General features: G+C 51.0%; 1 long non-coding RNA gene across 1 annotated transcript; it reads left to right on the forward strand.

Annotated features, from left to right (window-relative positions):
- Nucleotides 1-83: 83 nt before the first annotated feature.
- LOC125155510 (uncharacterized) lies at nt 84-22784 on the forward strand. The gene is made up of 3 exons (XR_007148251.1): nt 84-161; nt 20813-20937; nt 22100-22784. It is a non-coding gene; the product is annotated as an uncharacterized LOC125155510 (long non-coding RNA).
- Nucleotides 22785-23081: the final 297 nt, after the last annotated feature.

Raw genomic sequence — 23081 nt, forward strand, 5'->3', positions numbered from 1 at the left:
GCGTGTGCGCGCGCGCGGGCGCCGCGCGGGGATCAGCGCCCCGCCGGGACGGCCTTCTCCATTGCTTCTGGCTGCCGCAGGACGCGCGAACCGGGAGCGGCGGCTGGAGCTCCGCTTACGGGCCGAGCCTGAAATCAGTGGAGACACAGCACACACCACGGGTAAGTGGACACCAGAGGAACCGAGGAGGGGCTGTGTCCAACGGCAGTGGGGCCTTGGAGTGTCCCCGCGTCACTCCCCGCTCCCCCCGTGCGCCGACAGACCCCCTCCAGGAATTGAACACGAGCTTCCAGCCCTGCAATTCCCGAGGAAGGCGACTCGAATTTTGTCCCAAAGCTTCACACACACCCCCAGGCACCGGGAGGGGGATACAAGGAGCGCGGAGGGTGCGGAGTGGACGGGTAGGGAGAAGAAAGACAGCTCGTGCTGCGTGAAGGAGCGGGAGGTCCCCACAAGGCTCCACGCATTCCTTGGTGCCAGATGTGGCCGAGCGCCAGCCGAGCCCAGAACGTGCCGGCACGTGAGCGCCCGGGCTGCCGCGAGGGCGCAGCAGCAGCCTCGGCTGGCAAAGGCGGTCCCGTTTCTGCCCGGAGGCCCGCCCGGGCCCTCCCGGGGCCGGTGGGCGAAAGGCGGCTGCAGTCCCAGGGACCCGTGCAAGTGGCCCCACCCGCCCCCTCCCCGAGTTCCAGCGCCAGGCACCCCGGGGGACTGGCTGCGGGCGGGGCGCGAGGCAGGCGCGCCGCAGCCCCGGGACCCTACCTCGGGCCGGCCGGCCTCATGGCCGGGGAGCCTCTCCGGGCGGCGGGGGCGGCGGGGGCTGCTGCGGCAGCTGCGGCTGCTGGGCCTGGGCCTGGGGCTGCTGGGGCTGCTGCGGCCGTCGCCTCATTCCATGTCCCATTCTCGAATGTTATTCTGTGACATATAACCGAGTCACCCGGGCAGCCGCCGATGTTCCGAACGCGTCCATTGGCCACCGCAACAAAGAGGGGCGGGTCCCGGGCTCGGGACTCTACAACCGGGAGCTCCGCGACGCTCTGATTGGCTCCGGGGGTTCCCGGGCAGGAGGGGAGAGGAACAGGGGGAGCTGGGCCACCACGGGAAATCCGATCGCTGTCTTGTCCTGGGAGCCCCGCGGGGCTGCGGCGGTTGCCCTTGGGACTTAAGACCAAGTTTCCCCAGGGGTCGTCGCACTGCGAGAGTTCGCACCTATGGGAAGCAGAGGAGAAACAAAGCCACCCAAGAAGTGACCCCGAGGTAGAAGAGGGCTTGTCCTTAGAACTTCGTTCCCTGAGGAAGGCTGCACACAGTCACCTGCCCCTAGCAGGGAGTGACAGATGGTTTAGGCTGGGCTGTCACGCGAAGCACGAAATTAAATCTTTTTTTTTTTTTTTTTATCTCACATTAAACAAATTTTCCAAAATCAACAACGGGGCACAGCATGTACCCTCTGACATCAGTCATGATTAATAAATCCCTTCTAAGCCCAAGCTGATATGTGACAGTTAAACCCAGGAGGTCAGTCAGGCCCCAACTATTCTGTCATAGCTACTGAGTTAGAGAAGGGGTCAGAGAGAGGGATGGGGGAGCGGGAGCCTTTCCACACTCGCCAAGAAACACTTTTGCCTTAAAGGCATCTTCTTCTTTTTTTTTTTTTTTTTTTTCTTAAGAAAAAGAAAAGCAAACTGAGATGGGAAGAGCAACAGACTACTGACCTGGGGGCTGGCTCTAAGTCCAGGTTTGTCACTTGGCTAAGCTGTGTGACTCAGGACAAGCTACTTGCTTGTTCTGGGCCTTAACTTCTCTTTCCAAAAAGAGAACAGATTCCCCACTGTAAGGTCTGTGCTGGCTCTGAAGTTCTGTGATTGTCTGACTTTTTCTTTTGGGGACACTTAGGAACCTAGCCAAATATGCTTTCTCTTTAAACTCCATGGAAGCTTTGAGAGGGTAGACAGTTGTGATAGCACTTTCTAAGTTAACCTGGAATTAAGAATTCTGTTGTTGGGGTGCCTGGGTGGCTCAGTCGGTTGAGCGACTGACTTCGGCTCAGGTCATGATCTCACGGTCCGTGAGTTGGAGCCCCGAATCGGGCTCTGTGCTGACAGCTCAGAGCCTGGAGCCTGCTTCTGATTCTGTGTCTCCCTCTCTCTCTGCCCCTCCCCCCACTCATGCTCTGTCTCTGTCTCAGAAATCAATAAACGTTAAAAAAAAAAATGAAAGAATTCGGTTGTCAAAGAGCCACTGATGGTGGAGGGATCATGGGCAGAGGCCCTGGGGTACCGTGGACAGCCAGGGCCTAGGGGGAGGAGACCTGGGTTCTAGACAATGAGAATAATAATTTAGGTCCATCTGGACAACAAGAAATGGGCCAATTCAGGAAGTTATCTGAATAATGCAAGTGAAATAGCACTCCTGAAAAAAAATCAGGAAACTGGAAGAAGCTTATCTTCTCACCACATAATTGCCTCAGGTTTCATTTCTTGATTAAAAGAAAGCATGCCTCTGTGAGTGACGTTTTCTCATCTTGAACATCCTTCCTCTCTTCCTTTCTCCCTCATCTCTCAAATCCATCGCTCTCTCCTTTTTTCCTCTGAGTTTCAAATCCAGGGGGGTGAGGATTTCAGGATGCAGACCTGTATGCACAGGGTGAAAATTTGACCTCACAATCCCTCAGGAGAAAACCGAGCTCTCAAAGCTCAAGTGATCAGACCAGCTGGCGAACATCGAAGAATATCTGGCAAGTTTCACCTTCCTTGGCATCAGTTCCCGGTGTCCCACTCAGGCCAAGTCCAAACAAGTACAATCACCCTGTTAAACCAGGGCCTGGATCCTGCTTTACCTGAATCAAATCCTATGGACCAGAGAGGGTTATCAGTTCATGCTCCTGCCCCCAGCACCCCAGAACTCCCTGACAGCTGGGGGGAAAGCCTTTGTTGTTTTTCTCCAATATTCCAAATGTCTGTTCTCTTCTTCCCTGGGGGTGGGGTGCAGTAGGGACCCACATGACACGGTGTATAAAGAGAGCTATGAGATTTGGCTGCTTTCCCTAAATGGTGGTAAGAAGGCTTCTGCAGTGAACTGTGCTGTCCAAGTGCAGGACTGAGAGGCAGAGGGCCCTTTTGTTGAGAATTCTTTAGCATTAGAGAATTGTGCTTATTGTGTGGACCAGCCAACTCTATTCTTCACGTCCTTGTGTATTTCAGGTTACGTAACACCGAACTCAGGCCAGAGAGATGCTGGGTTTTGAAAGTTCAAGCAGTTGGTAAGAGTGACATAGCCTTCCATATGTACACACAGTGGGACAGAGCCAACTTGTGATTTGAACAGGGACACGTGCCGACTATTTGCTCAACCTCCGAGAGTATGAGGTTGACCTACTCTTCTATTTGTTGACATAATGACCAGAATAGCAGGGCTGTGTAGCGGAAGGTTTGGAACCAGAAAAACGGGTCAAAGAGTATCTCATTTTCCAAGTGCCAGCTGCTGGGGTCCCAAAGACACTGAAGACAGAATCCTACCTGACAGATCATGTTTCTGGCTCCACCACTTGTTGACGTTAACAGCCTATTAAGGGATATATCAAACACACCTTATATGCCTCCTCACGTTAGCTAGACCTTGCCTGTCTCCTGGCTCTACAGCTACCTCCACAGCTATAGACTTGTGCAGTCCAGCCACCTGGACCTGGCTAGTCACTTGCCCCAGGCAAGTCCCTCTTGGCTGCTGCTGCACAGCCAGGCTGGCCAGCCACACGTGCAGTCTCCGACTCTTCCACTGCTTCGAGACTCACATGAAATGCCACGCTGCAGGATGTGGCTTCTAAGCAGCCATCAAAGAGGATAGATGCATCCTAAGGAATTAATTCCCTGCGGGGAGCCTTTTGATCAATGAGAAAGCAGAGATGGGAGGGAGCCAGGCAGGTAAGTTCTCTTTCCTTCCTCCCTTCTATGGACTGTTCCGAGTCATGATTTTCCAACATAGCCTGTCTGGAGCTGTCCGTCCTGCGCGATTGAGCAGACATACCTATTGAATAAGCTTCCAAGGCTCTCTGCAGCTGGTGATGAAGCAGTTACCCGCATGATAACATACCACCTTGTGTTGCGTTTCATCCTTTCCTACTCCATTTCCCTTTTGGCTCGCTCTTGCTGCCTTCTCAGTCAGATTTACCTTTGCTTCTAGGTTCTGCTTTCTAGGGAAACTGAGCTAAAACAATGGGTTCCACAAGTGGTTCTAGAAAGCACATGCTTGGGATGGATTTTGGGGTTGTATTGCCTACCCGTCTGAAATCACTAGAATCCTTTGCTGATGCTGAGAAGGAAGGTAATAGCTCCGATATGCAAGAGCTCCACAGCTCTCACTTGTGTTTAACTGTGGTCAATTGGATGGAGAGCAAGGCATGAGGAGATCAAGTAGCTGTGGCCCTCAATCAGTTTGGAAACAATGATAATTATAAGGTGTGAGAGACCTTGGAAACAGAAAATGACAGGCTCAGAGCAGTTAATTACCAACTCACGGAATGCTCTGAAAGCCAGAGAGCCTCCATGGCAGCTTTAAGAGAGAGTCTTATTTCCTGCAACCACAGGATAGACTCTTCCAATCAAGCCCAGGACCTGATCACATGATAGCAGAACTGCAAAAGGTACTAATACGTGACCTTCACAGACTTCCACGTCAAAGTCAGAGCCCTGATAGGGAAAGAGGGGGACCCAGAATCCTGGAATAGAGATGTCTCAATGGGTGGGTATCTTGACCCTTCAAGTCCCTTGTGAATGCTCCTGCCCAGAGAAGACCCCACCCCCACCCCCCTCGGCTCTCCATGGCATGTTCGCCTCAAGACCACTTATTGCCTCCACCAATATCCAGAGTCAAGTGGTAGCACAGCCCACGGTGGAAAGAAGAAGCCCCGTTCCAGGAGCACCTGGGTGGCTCGGTTGGTTAAGCATCCAATTCTTGATTTGACTCAGGTCATGATCTCACGCTGACAGCACATAGCATGCTTGGGATTTCTCTCTCTCTCTCTCTCTCTCTCTCTCCTGCTTTCTCTGGCCCTCTCCAGCTCACACATCTGTGCGCTCTCTATCTCTCTCAAAAATAAATAAAGTTAAGAAAAAGAAAAAAAAAAAAAGAAACCCTGCTCCAGGGATGAAAATCATACCTGCCAAAGATATTGTAGGGCTTGGCTAATGTGCACTGGCAGGAACTGTGGAAACGTGTGGATCTTGAAGATATTATATTTGGGGATGGGAGGGAGAAGCTCAATGAGGAGAACTCACTGATTTGGGGATACTCATACAAAACTAAGCATTTAGGGGCGTCTGGGTGGCTCAGTCGGTTAAGCATCCGACTTCGGCTCAGGTCATGATCTCACGGTTCGTGGGTTCAAGCCCCACGTCGGGCTCTGTACTGATAGCTCAGAGCCTGAAGCTAGAGCCTGCTTCAGATTCTGTGTCTCCCTGTCTCTCTGCCCCTCCCCCGCTTGTGCTCTGTGTCTCTCTCTGTCTCTCAAAGGTAAATGTTAAAAAAAAAAAAAAAAAAAAAGAACTCCACATTTCATGCTTTAGCAAGGATGCCTAGAGCTTGTCCTAATCCCCATGTTTGCTTGGATGGATCTCTGAAGCCTGGTCTCAACAATAAGCAAAGTAGAGAAAGCAGACTTCCTTGTGTGGTGTTGAAGAAGGCATCAGAAGAGTCAGGAAGGAGGGAATATTAGAAGGGTTAATTCAGTATGGCTCCAGAACCCACCACCAGACTAGTTCCTGGGCCAGACCGGAAGACACTCCCCACACTAAGGCCATAAAGAATGCACTGGTACGGACGCAGTTGGTAGTGGCTGTCCTTGTAGTCCAAGGTGGATGGTAGTGAGGAGGGTGCTGTGTAACTAGGCTGCCTACTATTTGTGAAGATGACAAAAATCCCAGAATTGCAGAGGTGAGGTGGGAGCACTTACTCATAAAGGAAAAGGTGAACATACTTACCACAATGGACAGCAAGGTAGAGGAGCGCTCAGGGTCACTTTCTCAACATGGACTCATAATGCTGGCTAATAGGTCATGGTGTTCCTAAGGGAGGGGTATGCATATGATTTATTTTCCACGTCGAGCTATTTTTGAGAGTGAAAAGGTACACTAGTAGTAATGACATGGGGACAAGTGGTATACACCAGGACCATCCCAAATTGATAACCACCCTACCAAGGGGGGGATAGATGAGCCGTCACTTAGGCTATTGCTTGATTTGTATAATCAGAGAAAATGCTGGGGAGCAGAAGGCTTACTCTGGGCACCATAGCAAAGAATCATAGACCCTCACCTGATTTCCAGATCCAAGCCAAATCTGGCTCAAAGCTATTGCCACTGCTGAGTGAGCCCAGCTGGCCAACTGCAAAGACTGATACCAGGTGCTCTGTCTCACAGCATTCCTCAGATAGCCAGCTGGGGGCCAGTAAATTTATGTGGACCTTCTACCCTGGAGGAGGCAGTGACTTGACTTTACCCCAATCAATATAAACACCATAAATGGGTTTGCCTTCCCTGCCCACGGGCCTTCAGATAGTATCACCATCTGAGAGCTTCCAGAATACCTTATCCATTGACATGTTACCTTATCCAACATTTCCTCAGAACAACAGACCCATCTGATGGTGAAAGATGGGGCAACAATGGGCTCATGAGCATGGCCTACTGGTCTTACCATGGATCCCATACCCAGAAACAGCTGACCTGATAATATAATGAAAAAGCCCATTGAAACTCAGTTAAGGCAAAGCTAAGGTACAACACTTTGCAGAGTTATGGCACAGCCCTCCAGGTTCTAATACGCTTTGAGCTAATGACCAATATATGGTACTGGTCCTTAAGAGCTAAAGAGGATGAATTCAGGAACCGAAGGACAGAGGTGGACATGGTAGAAGTGGCACCTTCCACCATTGCAGCCAGTGACCCACTTGAGGAGATTTGTGCTCTTTGTCCCTGACACTTTGGACTCTGTTATGTGAGAGGTTCTGGTTTCCAGGGAGAAGGCTCTGCCAGGGTGCAGGTTCCACTGCTCTGGAAGCTGTGACTGCTCCCCGGCCACTTCAGGCCACAGGCAAAGAAAGGAGTTAAAGTATAGTAATTCGAATTACCCCGAGAGGTTTGGATGGCTTCTCCTGGATTGCAGGGAACCCAAGGGATTCACAGCTCCTGGTAAAGTAATAATTTTGCAGTGATAGCAGTTACAATTCAGTAAGGGTAGTTCCATGAAGAACTTCAAGACCTTCTCCCACAAATGAAGATGAGCCAATCCAGATAAACCAGCTGAAGTGTTGGGCAAGAGTGAGGGACATCTAGAAAAGGTAATGGAGAAGGGAGATGATGATATCAACTACGGCCTTAGGACCAGCTATAGTAGCTTGAATCAAGCAGACTATAGCTCTACTCGTTGACTCTCTTCCCTAAGAGCTTCTAGACGATTGCAACTGGCCACAACCTTGAAGGGAGCTTCATAACTGAACGGATTTGTATCTTTCTTGGAAAAAGGGTGAAATCCTCAAATCCAGACTATTCACCCACTCTCACCAGCAAAATGGATGTTTAGTGCAACAATGGATGTTAGTGTTTAGCCTATGTCCTCCCCGTCTTGTTGGGAATCAATATCGCATGGTGATTGAATGTAGTGAATCTGACTGGTGGAACTCAGATCACCTGTTTGTGCCCTCCCTGCAAAAAACAATTAGGGAGTTTTCCAGATTTTATCTTAGAGAAAGAAGATTCACATGGTGGGAAATTCCCCAGACGTAACCAGAGTGCCCAAAAGAGGCTGCACAATTCTGAAACTATTTGAGATGTCTGATAGGATTAAGCAAATGAGTTAATGCCCTGATATTGGTGTTTTCACTATGAAGAGGGAGCATGCAAACACGGAATGGGGAGAAACAAGGAAGGAGCCTGGGGGGAGAATTGGAGTTAGAGGTATTGATGGGAGCTCAGTCTTTCTAAATCCATAAGATGAATCTAATCATGAAAGAGTGTTGGACCCATCCAAAATAAGGAAAGTTCTGTTTTTAAAACTGTATATATTTTAAACTGTCAGTGTAATAAATGACAAAGAAAGTCAGTAGAAATGTTCCATATTAAAGAAGACCAAAGAGACATGACAACCAAATGTGACACCTGATCCAAACTACATCTTGAGGGGGCGCCTGGGTGGCTCAGTTGGTTAAGTGCCTGACTCTTGGTTTTGGCTCAGGTCATGATGTCATAGTGAGATCAAGCCCCACATCGGGGCTTGCTGACATTCGGGAGCCTACTTGGGATCCTCTCTCTTCCTCTCTCTCTCTCTCTCTGACCTTCCCCTGCTCTTTCTCTTTCTCAAAATAAATGAATAAACTTTTTTTTTTTAAACTGCACCTTGACCTGCCGGGAAAAAAACAGTGTAAATGTTATTATTGGATCAAGTGACAAAATAGTAATATAGATGTTCGATTAGATAAAAGTATTACATCTATATTAACTCTACTGAAGTTGATAAACTAAACTACAGTGATGAATAGGGACTATCCTGATTCTTATTCTTAGGAAATACGCACTGTGGTATAGAGGGGGAAGGGCCACTTACTTTCAAGCGGTCCAGAAAAAAACCACTGCGCACTTGCATGTGTGCAGAGAGAAAATGATAGAGGAAATAAGGCAAGATGTTAACAGTAGATGAATCCGGGTAGAGGGTATATGGACGTTCTTTGCACTATTATACTTGCCACTTTTCTGTTAAGTTTGAAATCATTTCCAGTTAAAAAAATTTTTGAAGGAGGGGGACTGAACAACCCTTGAAAACACAATAAATGTCTACTATAATAAGCCTGTGAGATAGGTGTTAATTATTTCCATGTTACAAAGGAAACAACTGAAGTTTTAAAAGGTTGGGGAACTTGCACAAGACGATATAATTAGTAAGTGTCAGAACTGAGAATTACACTTCGATTCACTTGATCAGCTACTTTTCTTTTTCCTTCTCTTCTTTTCTCTGTCTTTTTTTTTAATAGCAAGAAGAACATAGATTCAAATGGTAATCACAGACAATTCGTAGATGTCCTGATGACCAAAAAGTTTAACTGTCCTGATGCTTCAAAATTCTAAGGGACGTCCTTTGAATTTCAGGCTTATTTATTTTTCTAACTTATCCCCTGGAGAGGGGGTGCCAGAGGGCAGGGAGCATGGAGGAGAATTAGAAACAGAATGAATGAGACCAGGGGAGCCACCAGAGAAAGAACCACACTGGGGCCTAAATAATCCACTGGTAGCAGCGGGGGCCCTGGACAATGGTCCTTCCGGCCAGGTTTACGGTTCTAAGGTCCTTTGAGGACATTTGGCCAGAGGGAGCAGAAATTTAAGACTTTCTTGGATTACAGCTACTTTTCACCCAGAGAATAAGAGAATCATCTGCTGTAAAATTACTGTCTTCTCTCACAATGGCAGCTTTCAGAGAAGAAACCTGTTGTCCCCTTCTGAACAGTGCATTTGAAGGCTCTGTGCCTACCCCTTAACAAAAACTTCTTTGCTTTTAAACAACAAACATTCATTTCTCACAGTTCCAGAGGTTGGGAAGTCCAACATCAAGGCGCTGGTGAGGACCCTCTTCCTGGCTCATCGATGACTGGCTTCTTACCATGTCCTCATGTGGTCAAAGCAAAAGGGAGCTCCCTGGGACCTTTTTTATAAGGGTGCTGATACCATCCATGAGGGCTCCACCCTTATGACCTCATCAGCTCCCAAAGGCCCCACCTCCTAATACCATCACATCGGGGGCTAGGATTTCATGAATGAATTTTGGAGAGACACAAATATTCACTCTGTAGCAGCAGCCGTCTTGCAAATACTTGGATTTGGCCTTTGTGAGGTTTTCCTGGGATCCACATAGAGAGGAGCAGTTGCTCGATACTGTGGGATGGTTGGGCTATATGAGAAAGCTCTCCTTTTGATTTTAGGGTACTTCAGGAAGATGAGAATGAAGTAAGTTTTACAATATAGCCTTTCTGGGGTGCCTGGGTGGCTCAGTCGGTTAAGCATCCAACTTCAGGCAGATCATGATCTCAGTTCATGAGTTCAAGCCTGGCGTTGGGCCCAGTGCTAACAGCTCAGAGCCTGGAGCCTGCTTTGGATTCTGTGTCTCCTTCTCAGTCTGCCCCACTTGCATTCTTTCTCTCTCTCAAAAATAAGTAAGCATTAAATATACATATATATATATAGAGAGAGAGAGAGAGAGAGAAACAGAGAGAGAGACAGAGACAGAGAGAGAGAGAGAAGGAGAGGGAGGCTTTCTGTCCCAAAGGAAAATGGGAACACGCTGACCCAGGTCTGCCCAGCTGACAAATGAGACCTAAAGCTGATGAATATGGAGGCACATGATTGAGGTCATACAGGAGCTACACTAGGGAGCTTCTGAAGGTCCAGGAACCCATGTGATATGAAGGTCACCCCACCTGCTAATCTTAGCTCTACCTGTAACATCCTGGGTGAGGCACGTAGCCACATCTTGGTATTTAGTGAATGTCTCAAGATATATATTATGAATATTCTTGGTAATTGGAATTGGGCAATCCTCCCTGAAAAGGCGGAGCGCATAACCTATCATGCCTGGCCACTGAGCAGTTTCTCTGGGTTCAGATGTCTGTTCTGTCCCCTGAAAAACTACGTGCAGATCGGCTTCCTCCTGTATCCATCAGGGGCAAGCAGGACACAGGTGGAACTCTCAAGAAGGTTTAAGCCCTGTACACCGAGGCACCGACAAGACGAGGGGAATCATCAAGGATGACGAGGAACCCCTGCCCTGGACCTGAAGGAGCCCAGTGAGAGCAGGAGGCAGAAAGAAGAGCCGACGGCATCCTCCTGGGCAGACAGCAGAGCGGAAGTGAGTTGAGGGCAAACAGAAGATGACTGCTGACCGTCTTTGGGACCCAGGCAGAGGCCCCAGTGCTTTCCGGGGAATTTCGCACTCATGGAGGTGAAAGGCAAGGACAGGTAAGATGTAACAAAGACAACACACATGGGAAAACCAGGCATTCATGGATCCAGAGGCTGAACGTCTTGCCGGATGTGCTGGAGAAAGAACGTGAGCCCAGCGCTGTGTGGGGAGGTGGGTGGACTTTCCCTGAGGAGAGCACTGAGGTGTCTGTCTTGGACCATCTCCCTGGGTGCTTCCTGAGTATCCCATTTGAGGAAAGGGGTCAGCATTAGAAATGTGCCAACCCGTCTTCCTTTCTTCATTGTAACACTCTCCCTGGCCTTATGAAAGATGACCGCTGTCTGGGGAGCACAGTGGGTGCCCACGGTGACGTATCTTTTGGCAGAAGGAGCACTACGGAAAGCTAGAGGGGCCCACCCTCTTGAGGGTATCGTCATATGACTGCTCATATTTACTGAAAATGTGCTACGTGCCAGACGCTGCTCTGAGCTCATAAGGGTGGGGGGCTCTGATCTGATAGGGTTCGCGTCCTCATAAGGAGAGATACCACAGAGTTTGCCCACCCCCACCCACCCCCCCCAGCACTCACACTGAGGAAAGGCCATGTGAGGACACAGCAAAGGGCCGCAGTCTATAAGACCAGGAAGGGAACTCTCACCAGAAACCGAATTTGCTGGCACCTTGGTTATTCCCGTTTCCAGAACCGTGAGAAAATGGATGTCTGTGGTTTAAGCCCCCTGGTCTGTAGGGTTTTATTATGGCAGACGGAGCTGACCTGAGATAGGCACTGTCAGTATTATTCTCACTTTATAGATGAGGAAATTGCAGCATAGGGAAGCGAGGTGGTTTTCTTAAGGTCACCCCATTTGCCTTTGACTTTGGGTCCCTTCCCCTCTCAGGGTCCTGCTTCTCTCGTAAGAAGCAGGTAGGTAGAAACAGGTCAGGGGCCATAAACTCAAATGTCAACAGGGCTCAAGCAGATAACAGAAAGAGGGGAAGTTGGCTGAGAGGGGCCGTTACAAACTGAAGAGGGCAGGCCCTTTAGAGAGGCCAGCTGCCTGCCAGCTTCAACAACTTGTTGGCTAAATGGCCGGTGTGCTCGGATCTACAGGTGCTTTGTTCTATTTTTTAGATGTTTATTTGAGAGACAGAGAGACAGAGAGGGACAGGGTGCGAGCGGAGAAGGGACAGAGAGAGAGGGAGACCCAGAATCTGAAGCAGGTTCCAGACTCTGTGCTGCCAGCAGAGAGCCCGATGAAGGGCTCGAACTCATGAACTGTGAGATCATGGCCCGAGCCAAAGTCACACGCTCAACCGACTAAGCCACCCAGGTGCCCCTCAGATCTACGGTTTTTCAAGACAGACTTGGAAATCTGGATCTTTTTAGGAAATACAATTTCCCCCACATTCCATCATGAAACAGAGTGCAGGCTAATTAAGACATAGCTATGGGCTGTGTTTGGCATACAATGTCCAGTTTGCCCCGCTCTGGACTGGATGATTTTTCTACACACTTTTCACCTCCTCCCTCTTCACTTGGCCATGACTCTCTGCCTTTGGCAATATTCCCTCCCGTGTGCAGACTCTTAGCCCCCTGCTTTTAGGAAAGTGAGTACCACCACGATCCAGAAATGTTTTAAGGCATAGTCAGTGCAAAGAGCACTACATAAACTCAGCTGAGCCGTGTGACCCTGGGCCCATTCCCTTTTCTGAAAATTGGCCCCAAAACACCTACATCACAGGAGCTCTGGAAGGATTAAATAAGATTGTGCGTGAGGAGGCAACTGGCCAATCGTGAATTCTTCCGTGGGGCTCAGAGAAGTGCTGAGTGCTTTCCATACATCGTCAGGTGCCTCAATGTTAGGTGTTTGAGCTCCTTACAGATAGGAGTCTGGTGGCTTCAGCGGCTGTAAGGTGCCTGAAATGGAACTGGCTGAGTTGTGAAAGGCAGCAGAGGGCCTCTGGAGAGCCTTCTGGAGAGCCCAGGAGCATGGCTGGGAGGGACAGGAACCAGAGATTCTGTGCCTGGAAGCCAGGAACAAAACAGCCTCCCCAAACAGCTCGCCAGCGGTTTGGAGGCATAATTAGTAAGAGCGTTTGTACTAACGCTCTGAAAGTTCTACTCAGGCTTAATAGCCGCCTGTAAAAATTCCAGTAGGGCCATTTTTAGTTGGGGCGAGTGAGGGTTAAAAACTCTCCAGACTGCCCAAAATACTCTCCGGGAGGACCCCCCCACCCCCCCCCCCCCCCCCACCAAGAAAGGGGTTTATTTACTGCCCCACTGATTAAGGAACTGTTTATCTACTCTGGATCATCTTCCACCAAAGCCTTTATCAGTGTTTTTTTGTGGTTTTTTTTTTTTTGTTGGCTACTGGTGTTTGGGTTTTTTGTTTGTTTCGGTTTGTTTTTTTAAATAAATGAGAGCAGATTATGTGTGTTCCAAGGCTGTGACTCAAGATAGTTGTTTGCCTGTGAGCCAGATCCTGGGGGGGGGGGGGGGGGGGGGGGGAGGCAGAGCTGGGGGGAGTCTCCAATGAGAAGGATACAAAAGAAGGAGTCAGAACTCACTTCCTTTCAGGTCTTCCTGGGGAGCAGCTCCGTGGGGGTGGATGCTCCGGGGAGGACCTTGGCCAGCAAAAGCATGAGTGGGTTCCAGGCAGCGGAGGTGGAGGAAGAAAGAGCAGAAATGAACTGGCCAGGCAAGGGGAGGGGAATTAGAGGCGCTCTAGGGGAGGTGTGCTGGAGACTCCCCAGGAAGCCCGGGGTGTGGTTGTAACAGAAGGGCAGGCGAAGGAGGATAAGAGTGAAGCCGTGTTTGGAGCTACGCTGAAACTCTGGATCCAATCTAAATCCACTCTGGCCAGAACAGGGGTTTCAAAGGTGTGGCCTTGGGAGGAGCGTTCCGCCCCAAGAGCCAGGAGGTCCTAAATGAATTTTTGGTAAAGACGATGGCAATGCGTTTGGAGCAGAGAACAGCAGTCATTGGATTTGGGGCTCAGCTCTGCAGAGAACTGGCTGGGTAATCCTAAGCATAGCCCCCCCAGCCCCCACCTTTCTGAGGCTTGGTTTATAAAATGAGGGGCTGGACTGGATCCCTAGTTCTAAACCTCCCCCGCACATGAGAACCACCTGGGGGGTGCTGCAGCCCAGACCAGTGAAATCGGAATCTTTGGGAGTGGGTCCAGGTATCAGTATTCCACAGCCTGGAATAGTGCACACAGCTAGGTTTGAGACCCTCAGGGCTAGACGGTCTCTAAAGGTCTCATTCAGCCTTGCCATTCATTAAGTCTTTAAGGAAAGGACAGAGAAGATGATTCTCCTGAGGACTGCCTCAGGAGAAGCAAGGCTTGGACCAAATGGTCTCTTAAGAGTTCCTCTGCCCATAAGATTCCATGATTTGAGACTCCCAAGTGGAGAGGCTCTTGCTGCCAGGTTCTAGCCAGATGTGTTTCTTGCACCCTTCATTCATTCCAGGAGTATTTACTGAGCCCCTACCATGTGCCTGGCACTGTTCTAGGTGCTGGAGATACAACAGCGAATAGACCCTTTCCTGTGTTCAACTCTTGGGACGGATCTGAAACCACAAAGCTAAAAAGGAGGGTGCAGGATGATGCAGAGAGCCAGAAGGGAAGGGAAGTTTGGGAATCGGGTGTTTCACATTTCACACAGAGTTCCCCAAACTGACTCATTACGTCATTGAACTGAGTAACTAAGGTTACTGGGGATCTGTCCTTGTGTTATTCTCATCTTCCTTTCCTCCTTCCTCTTCAACTGTGGGGTCACCAGCCTCTGCGTTTAGCAACTCAGTTCTGGCTCCCAATTCCAACATGTGGGGGGGGGGGTGGGGGTGGTGGTGACCAACACCACCAGGCATCTCAGACACCAGCGGGGTGTGCTACAATTTAACTCAGCTCTGATAGTACCTACCTGGAGATAGGGTCAGATCCTGGAGGTTGAAGGCTCAGTCCTACAGACTACCCCTCCCACCCCCACTTTGGATACCAGTGGCAGGTCCAGGTCATGCCCTGTACTTCTGACCAACTGGCTCTAAATCAGAGGTTCCCATGATGCCCTGCTTGGGTTTGATTAATTTGTTACAGCGGTTCACAACTCAGAGAAACATTTTAGTTACTAGATTACCATTTATTATAAAAGGACATAACTCAGGAACAATCAAATGAAAGAGATGCCTGGGGGAAGGTCTGGGGGAGGGGTTTGGAGCTTCCTCGCCTTCTCCAAGGACGATGCTCTCCCTGAATCTCCACGGTGTCTGAAACTCTCAGACAGGTTTTGGAGTTTTATTGGAGGCTTCATTACATAAGTGTGATTGATTAAATCGCTGGCCATTGGCTACTGCTTCAACCTCACCCCGTTTCCCTTCCCAGAGGTAGGTGTGTGTGTGTGGGGGGGGGGGGGGGAGGTGGTGGTGAAACCAAAAGTTCTAGCCTTGTAATCATGCGGTCTGTTCCCCTGGCAACCAGTCCCCATCCTTCGGTAATTTCCAAAAGTCTCTCATTAACATAACCAAAGACACTTTATCACTCTTATCACAGGAAATTCCAAGGGTTTTAGGACTCCTGTGCCAGAAACAGTGACAGTGACGTAGACCAGATACATATTTCCTATTATAGATCACAGTATCACAGCCAGCAACCCTAGGGGCAGAAATCTTCTGCTCCCCAACCCCAGATTCACACTCCCAAGCATACCTCAGGTCTTTCCAATTCAGCTTAAGCTCCTTACAGCTGGGGACTGGGCCTTGAGTCTTTGGGGGAGCACATAGCATAGTTTGGAGTGTGTGGGCTATAGACAGACATCCTGGGTTCAGATCGCGGCCCCGCCTCTTGCCAGAGGCTATCACCATGTGATCTGGACAGCATACCTACCAGCTCCCCAGTCGCCCACCTCACATCTGCACCTTCAAAATAGGGATTTATTATAATACTACCTTTCACATTGGTGTGAGGAGTAAATGAGTTAGTGGAGACAAAGCAGTGTCTGGCACCTGGTAACCTTCAATAGGTGGTGACTATTACTGACCTAGAGCAGGGGATGTTGTGTGTGCTGGTTCTGATCAGGCTCACGGAGAGACCAGCAAGGTTGTATGGGGTGGCGGCATCTGCTGTCTTTCTCATTTCCCATCAGGGCGGGCCTCTGATACACGGGTCAAGAGAATGCTAGCTGTGGTAACAGGGAAATCCTGAAATCTCAGCGCCTTCCTTCAGTAGGAGTTGACGCTTTGGTCATGGAAAGTCTACTGGCGTGGGGAGGGGGGGCGGGGCGCCCCGTTCCATGCAATCACGTGGGATGTCAGGGGCTCCGTCACCCTCAAGGAAGCCCAGGGCTTTCACCTCCAAGTGGCACACGCACTGAGAGACTGGAGACCACAAGGAAGGCCTTTGTAGGCCAGATGGGGAATGATCACTTACCCCCATTCCACTGGCCAGAAATCAGTCACATGCTGCAAAGAGCCTGGGATAGGGGCCAGGAACAAGTGCATGAGGGAGCCTCTGGGGCCTGGCCTCCAGGGGTCTTCTTAGCCAGCCAGGTCTGCCTCCTGATCTCAGGCCCCCTGCACCCCTGGTGGTTATCCCATCTGAGATGAGTCTGGGACCACTGTGTGTGCAGACTCCCTCCTCCTTCTCCTTCCTCTCTGACCTTCTCCAGTTACTTTCCTCCAATTCCTGTTCTCTCTCCAATGGCACCTACCCTCTATTGAACTCCTGTCTTTGGAGAGAGGTTCATTGTTTGGCCACTGAGGGCTGTGGTGGAGAGGTGCTCTAGGGATTCAGTGACAAAAGATGTTGGGGGAGGGGGGAGTGGGGGGAGAGCCGTGTCAGCCGTGTCTCCTCCTCTTCCAGGGAGGAGAGCTGTGGCCATGTCCACCTGCTTCCTAAAATCAGAGAGTCTGATCCCAGGCCACTGGGCTCCCAGGGATCTGGGAGAGCTCTCAGCCCCTCGAACTGTCCCCTGAACAGCAGCAGCCCTATCACCTTGGAATTTGTTAGGGATGCAAATTCTCAGCCCTACCTTCGACCTGCTGAATCAGAAAATCAGCTCAGAAAGATTGGTAACCCGCCCAAAGTCATGCAGCTAGTAAGAGGCAGGGCAAAAATGTTCTAACACGTCTTTTACGTGATTCTGGTGCACACACAAGTGTGAGAATACCTCCTGCAAGGAATGGAGCGGCCAGAGGCTGCGGGTAGGAAAGTGCTTCACACTGCCACCCAGTGGCTGCACAACAAACAACAGCCCAGCCTCCAGCTTGGAACAAGCTCATGCTGAGGTCACAGCTGTGCTAATACCTAGATTAGGAAGCACGTTTTGGAAAGCACAGGGGAATCCACAGCCATCGCAGGGGACTCACCCAAGTCTAGCCTCATGGACAGCTGTTAAGACTTAGCCTAGAGTCCGGCCCGGAGCCAGTCCCAAACTCTTGCTAGAAGGCCAAACCCACCTGCGCTTACATTCCATGGGAACCTGGCACAGCTGGCTGGAGAGAGGCTTCTGTGATCAGACTGATAACCCCATCAGGGGCAGATTCCATCATCCTCATGGGATACCAGAAGAAGCAGAGGTCCTTCTTCTCCAACAGGGCCCAGGACTCCACTGGGACCCTGCCAGCTAGGCCCCTGTGGCCCCAGGGGCTGGTGTGGCACTCCCTGTCTCTGCCAGGGGCTTGCAGATCTTGGAGGTGAGGGTGGGGAGAGGCTAGAGGGAGAAGAGGAAATGTGAAGACCTCTCAGGATGCGGCCCTCTCCTGCCTGTGTGATGGGGAACTGCAGGGACGGGGGTGACATCTGACCTTAATGAGGAGGAAATGTCCAGAAGCAAAGGCCGCTTGCTCTCTCCCTTGTCCCTTGGCCTCAGACACAGTGGGGGCAGGAGGCTCAGCACTCTGGGTACTGACTCTTTTTTTGCATTTTTATGGGAGGACGTGGTAGCTGGGGGGCTCCCAGGGGATGTGCCCAGCTTGCTGGGGAGGCAGACTCTGGGGGAGGAGGAAGCGTACAGGAACCAATGTCTGTAGGGCACCCTGCACTGTGTGGGGGACTCATTTAATCCACTCACACAGTAAAACTCAGCTCAGAGAGTTCAGTAACCTGCCCAAAGTCACACAGCCAGTAAGAGGTAAAGCAAACATTTACCCTAATATCTAACACCAAAGCCTATGTTTGCTGTCCACCACTCTCTGCTGCCCACCCCCCACCACAGAATCCCCCTAGGCTGGCTATCACGCCAGGCAGTTCATGCATCCAGAAACCCGTGGGTTCCAACAGCGATAAGGCCTCTCCTTGCTTAGCCGCCCTGCCCTGTGCTCTCAGGCCCCTCACTGGTATCTCAGTAGCATCTCTGACAAGGGAGCTTAGACAAGCCAACTTAGAAACCAGGACACTGGCCTGTGTCCCCAGGTGGGAGGGAGAGCCTCTCCATCCTAGAGCAAGGCTAGGGTCCAGAAGGTGCCCATCTCTGCCCTCAGGGCTCTCCAACCAAGGATACAGAGCAGAGTCTGAGAGGGGGAGGGGAGGGGAGGGGGCAAGTTCACTGCTCCATTTAACCAGAGGAGGGACAGAGGGGGTCCCCAGAGCAGCTTGGCCCCCACAAGCCTCAAGTGTAGGTGAGTCCTGAGCCGAGCCTGGATGGTGGTTCCCAGAAGGCCTGCTCTTCTCCTGAGTCCACCAGGTAAGGCACAGCCGCCTCACGGTACAGGTCACCCAAACCCAAGGTAGCTTTTTTAAGATCAATGTTCTGCTGCAGACCTGAAACTTCATAACTGTTGCTAAAATCAACACTAGAAAAACATGATAGGATTTATGTGGGGTTTTTTTAAGTTTATTTATTTATTTTGAGAGAGAGAGCAAGTGGGGAGGGGCAGAGAGAGAAGAGAGAGAATCCCAAGCAGGCTTCGTGTTGTCAGCACAGAGCCAGACGCGGGGCTCCAACTCAGGAACCGTGAGATCGCGATCTGAGCCAAAATCAGGAGTCGGATGCTTAACCGACTGAGCCACCCTGGCGCCCTGGGATTGACCTTTTAAACTTTATTCAATATACAGTTATTATGGAAGAACCTAACATAGATGAACTCAAATCATCTCTGCTTCTCTGGCTCAGGTGTATGTGGGTTGGTTCGTTGGACTTTTGACCTTGCCGAAAGATTCCAAACACCCCCAAACCACCAGTGTGGCCTTTACTGTCCTCGTCATCATTAGAAGCCCCGATTGTCCACCTCTGTATGCCAGGATGCCTTCCCTAACCTCTGTCATTGACACACATCCTCCCTGTTGGGGCCCAGAGGGTAGAGTTGTCTTAGAAAGGGAGCTTCCCCGAGGGAACGGTGGGGGAGGGGGGTGGCTACCCCAGTCAGGTTGGGTACGGGAGGCCTTCTTTCTTGAGCGTCTCCGTGGAACAATGCAGACAAGTGTCTCATAGGTGCTGAGAGGCAGAAGTCCCTTGCCAGAGGCTGCCAGCCACAACCAGCTTAGGGGTTCTGACTTTCCTTTTCAAAAGGAGGCAGCACAGGCTAGGAGAGAGGCCTTCTCTGGGCCATCTGAAGAGCGAGGCCCAAGTGAGTGAGGAGGGAGGCCCTGACTCCATTCTTTCCTAGCTATGCAACTTTTGGCAAGGCTGAGTCTGAGTTTACTCTTCTGCAAAATGGCTGTAATTGGTGAGGCTCCAGAATTTTTTTTATAGGAGGCACTTAGTGGGCCCTAAGGAAGGAGGCGGGGGTGATGGGAAATTGTTCACAAGCACACATACACCATTTTACTTAGACCACAGGCTTGTGGGGGGTGAACTGGGGAATTCAGCGTCGCTGAAGCCCCTCCCAGCCACCTTTTGGTGCCGCTGTGGTTATAGGAACCAAACCGGCCTCCCTCACGGGGTCAGATGAGAGCATATAGATGAACCCCTTTGCGAACTGTTCTCAACAGATGGAACGTATTAGTATCCTCTCCTAAAGTAGGACTCTAACCTTTTACTTGGGACGCTGGCCAGCATTGCTTGCTAATGGATCAGTGATGTTGCCCACGGACCCTTCTGCAGAGGCCACCAGTGAGCAGTCTCCCAGCTCTGGATGATGCTTCGATTTCTTATCTGGGGGCTCCTTCCTAACCCAGAGATGTGGTTGGATCTTCCAAGCCCCCAAAGCACTGTTTCAGGAGGAATCTTCCCCATGCATCGACAGCCCAGGTGGTCCCCCAAATAGGTGGTAAGAGCATCCAAAGGCAAAGGGTGGCCACTGCCCAATTGCTTCGAGAACATGTCAGATGCTCAAAAACTCCCACAGCACGATCCCAGGTCTGAGGAATCTGTTTCTGGGAGTGGGCTTGAACAGACTGTGGGTGTTTCCTTTTGTTTTTTAATCAAAGGCATCCCTGCTTACTGTTGTGAAAACTACACTTGAGTTCCGGACACAGGTTATCATGGGATCTGGTCTGCTGTGCAGGACAGACTTCCTACAAACCCCTCAATTTCGGGAGAATCCTTCCCCTTTCTGAAGAGCTCACCTGTCCATGAGGGTGCTCTAAGGTGACAGGAACATGCAAAACATGTGTCCTTTTGGAAAGTCAGTCCAGACTGTGCAGGAGGAGACTTGAGATCTGAAGGAGGAATGGGAAAGAGCAGGTTTTCACCGCATTTCGGGCTTTTGCTGCTGTGGGAAAAGACAGAAACATAGGGGAGGTCTCGCTAGGGGCACAGGGGGCTGCTCCTGTGAGACTCAGCTCCAGCACACTCTCTGACGCAGCCTTCCCTCCCCGGCTGCCGCTTACCTCACCTCTGCCCACAGAGGCCATCCTCACTAATGTACCACAGCACGAGGCACACACCCCCTCTCACACTTTGTCCCTGTTAAATTCCCCACGTCTGTCCTCCCCAGGCTATTCCCCCGGAAGAAAGAGTCCTTCACTCGAAGCTGGGGAGTTCTCCCTGTTGGAAGCGGTGGGTTTCCTGGTTTCCTGCCCAGTTTCTGGGCTCTCCTTCGCTGCCTTTTCTCCAAACCAGGTAAGGGCGTGACTTGCTTTCCTCACTCTATGGCAGTCAGGGGCTGCGGAGACGGGGTGTCAGTGCTGTCTTCACCAGGGAGGAAACTGCTTTCCTAGAAGCAGATTCTTCTAGCCCCCTTTCCTCTGCTCCCACCTGTCACCCACCCTGTTTCCTGAAGCTGTCTGTCGGAAGGAAAGGGGAGGGGACAAAGACACAGGATTGACAGGGAGGAGGGACATCTGACACCCTCCAGGAGTCAGCCTGGCCCTCCCTGGGGCTCCGTGTGGGCGGAACTTTGTTTCTCCACCAAAGCAGATGATGGCTGTGGTCCCCCCAGGCTGGAGATGGGCCAGCTGAGCCACCTGCGTTCCTTCTCCACCGACATCACAGATGCACCTGCTGGGCTCGGAACTGTCCCAGGGTCTGTGAAACCAGATCCCTACCTTGTTCCTCTTCACTGGGGCCACACAAAAGCCTCCCATCCGGACAGTGACAAGAGCCAGCTCATGTTTCCAGTCGGGCCAGAGGAAGCATGTCTGGGGCAGCCAAGAGGAGCTTCTGGGGGGAGGGGTGCCCAGTCCAAGTGGACACTCCTGAAGAGGCCATGTGTGTGCTCAGCCTGCCTGGGGAAGCAAAGCCAGCCAGCAGCTGCTGCCAAGCTGTTCTCAAAGTGTGGTCCTCGGACCCGCAGCGTCACATCACCTGGGGACTTATCAGGAATATGTATTATTGGGCCCCACCTGAGACCTGCAGAATCAGAACCTCTGGGCTTGGCAGTCAGCACTTTATGTTTTTTTAAGTTTATTTATTTATTTTTGAGAGAGACAGAGACAGCGCAAATGGAGGAGGGGCAGAGAGAGAGGGGAAGGGAGAGAGAGATCCCAAGCAGGCTCCGTGCTGTCAGCATGGAGCCCGACGTGGGGCTCGAACCCACGAAGCCATGAGACCAAGAACGGGATGCTTAACCGACTGAGCCACGCAGGTGCCCCTTGATAAGCCGTCCAGGTGATTCTGAGGACACTCAAGTTGGAGAACCTTTGGCTAAAGTTGGCCGTGATAGTAGGTCCTGAGCCCTGGGGTGGGAGGCAGGGCTAAGGGGATTGTGGGTGATGCCAGGGGTTTCCCGTCAGAGCCGCCTCATCCATCCGTCCTAGAGAGGTGTACAAATATTCTTTTCTAGGTGTGCCAGCAGGTGAAAGAGGTTTGGGAGCCTGCCCGAGAAGCTTGTGACCGGGAGAAGTGCTGAGCAGGATGTAACCTACTGCAGGACGCACAGATAAGTATTTACTCCGACGTGGAGAGCGTGCTTCCCGATTCCCGAGTAACCTGACAATGGAGGCCAACGTTATGTGCAAACCCTTTTGCCCAACATGAGCCCGCCGTGTCGCAGGCGGGGCCTCTGCTTCTCGATTTGGGGTCAGCAGGGACAGGGAATGGAGGGGGCACACAGCTGAGCTGGGGGATGCCTGCGGGAAGAACCAAGCCTGCCATGGTGCCCCTGGGACAGCCCTGGAGCAACGTGGCCAGAAGCCACACGGCCGGGGGCCACAGGAGCGGTTCACGTATTCCGCTGAGGAGCGGTCTCTGTCAAAAAAACACCACGACCTTCCCCGAGCTGAGGCAGCACACCTGTCAACCGTCCCAGCTCCGGCTCGCCTCGGAGGTACCGTGGGTTCCCTTCCAGACCAGCACAGAAAGCGAATCAAATGAATGTTTTGGTTTTCAAGTGCGTATGAAGGTTATGTATACGCCGTACTGCGGTCTAGTGTGTAGTAACCTTGTGCCTAAAAAAAGACCTGTCTTAATTAAAAAATACTTTAATGCTTGGGCGCCTGGGTGACTCAGTCAGTTCAGCATCCAACTCTCGATTTCGGCTCAGGTCATGATCTCACGGTCCATTGTGGGCTCTGTGGTGACAGCGCAGAGCCTGTTTGGATTCTCTCTGGGTCTCTTTTCCTCTGTCTGTCCCTCCCCTACTCGTGCCCTTTCTCTCTCAAAATAAAGTTTAAAAAACTTAAAAAAAAAAAACAACTTTCGTGCTAAAAAATGCTAACCATCACCTGAGCTTTCAGTGAGTCACAGTCTTTTTGCTGGTGGAGGGTGTTGCCTCAATGCTGATGGCAACTGACTGGTCAGGGTGGTGGTTGCTGAAGGCTGGGGCG

The sequence above is a fragment of the Prionailurus viverrinus genome, chromosome F1 (genome assembly GCF_022837055.1).
Source record: "Prionailurus viverrinus isolate Anna chromosome F1, UM_Priviv_1.0, whole genome shotgun sequence".
In the NCBI taxonomy this organism is placed as follows: domain Eukaryota; kingdom Metazoa; phylum Chordata; class Mammalia; order Carnivora; family Felidae; genus Prionailurus; species Prionailurus viverrinus.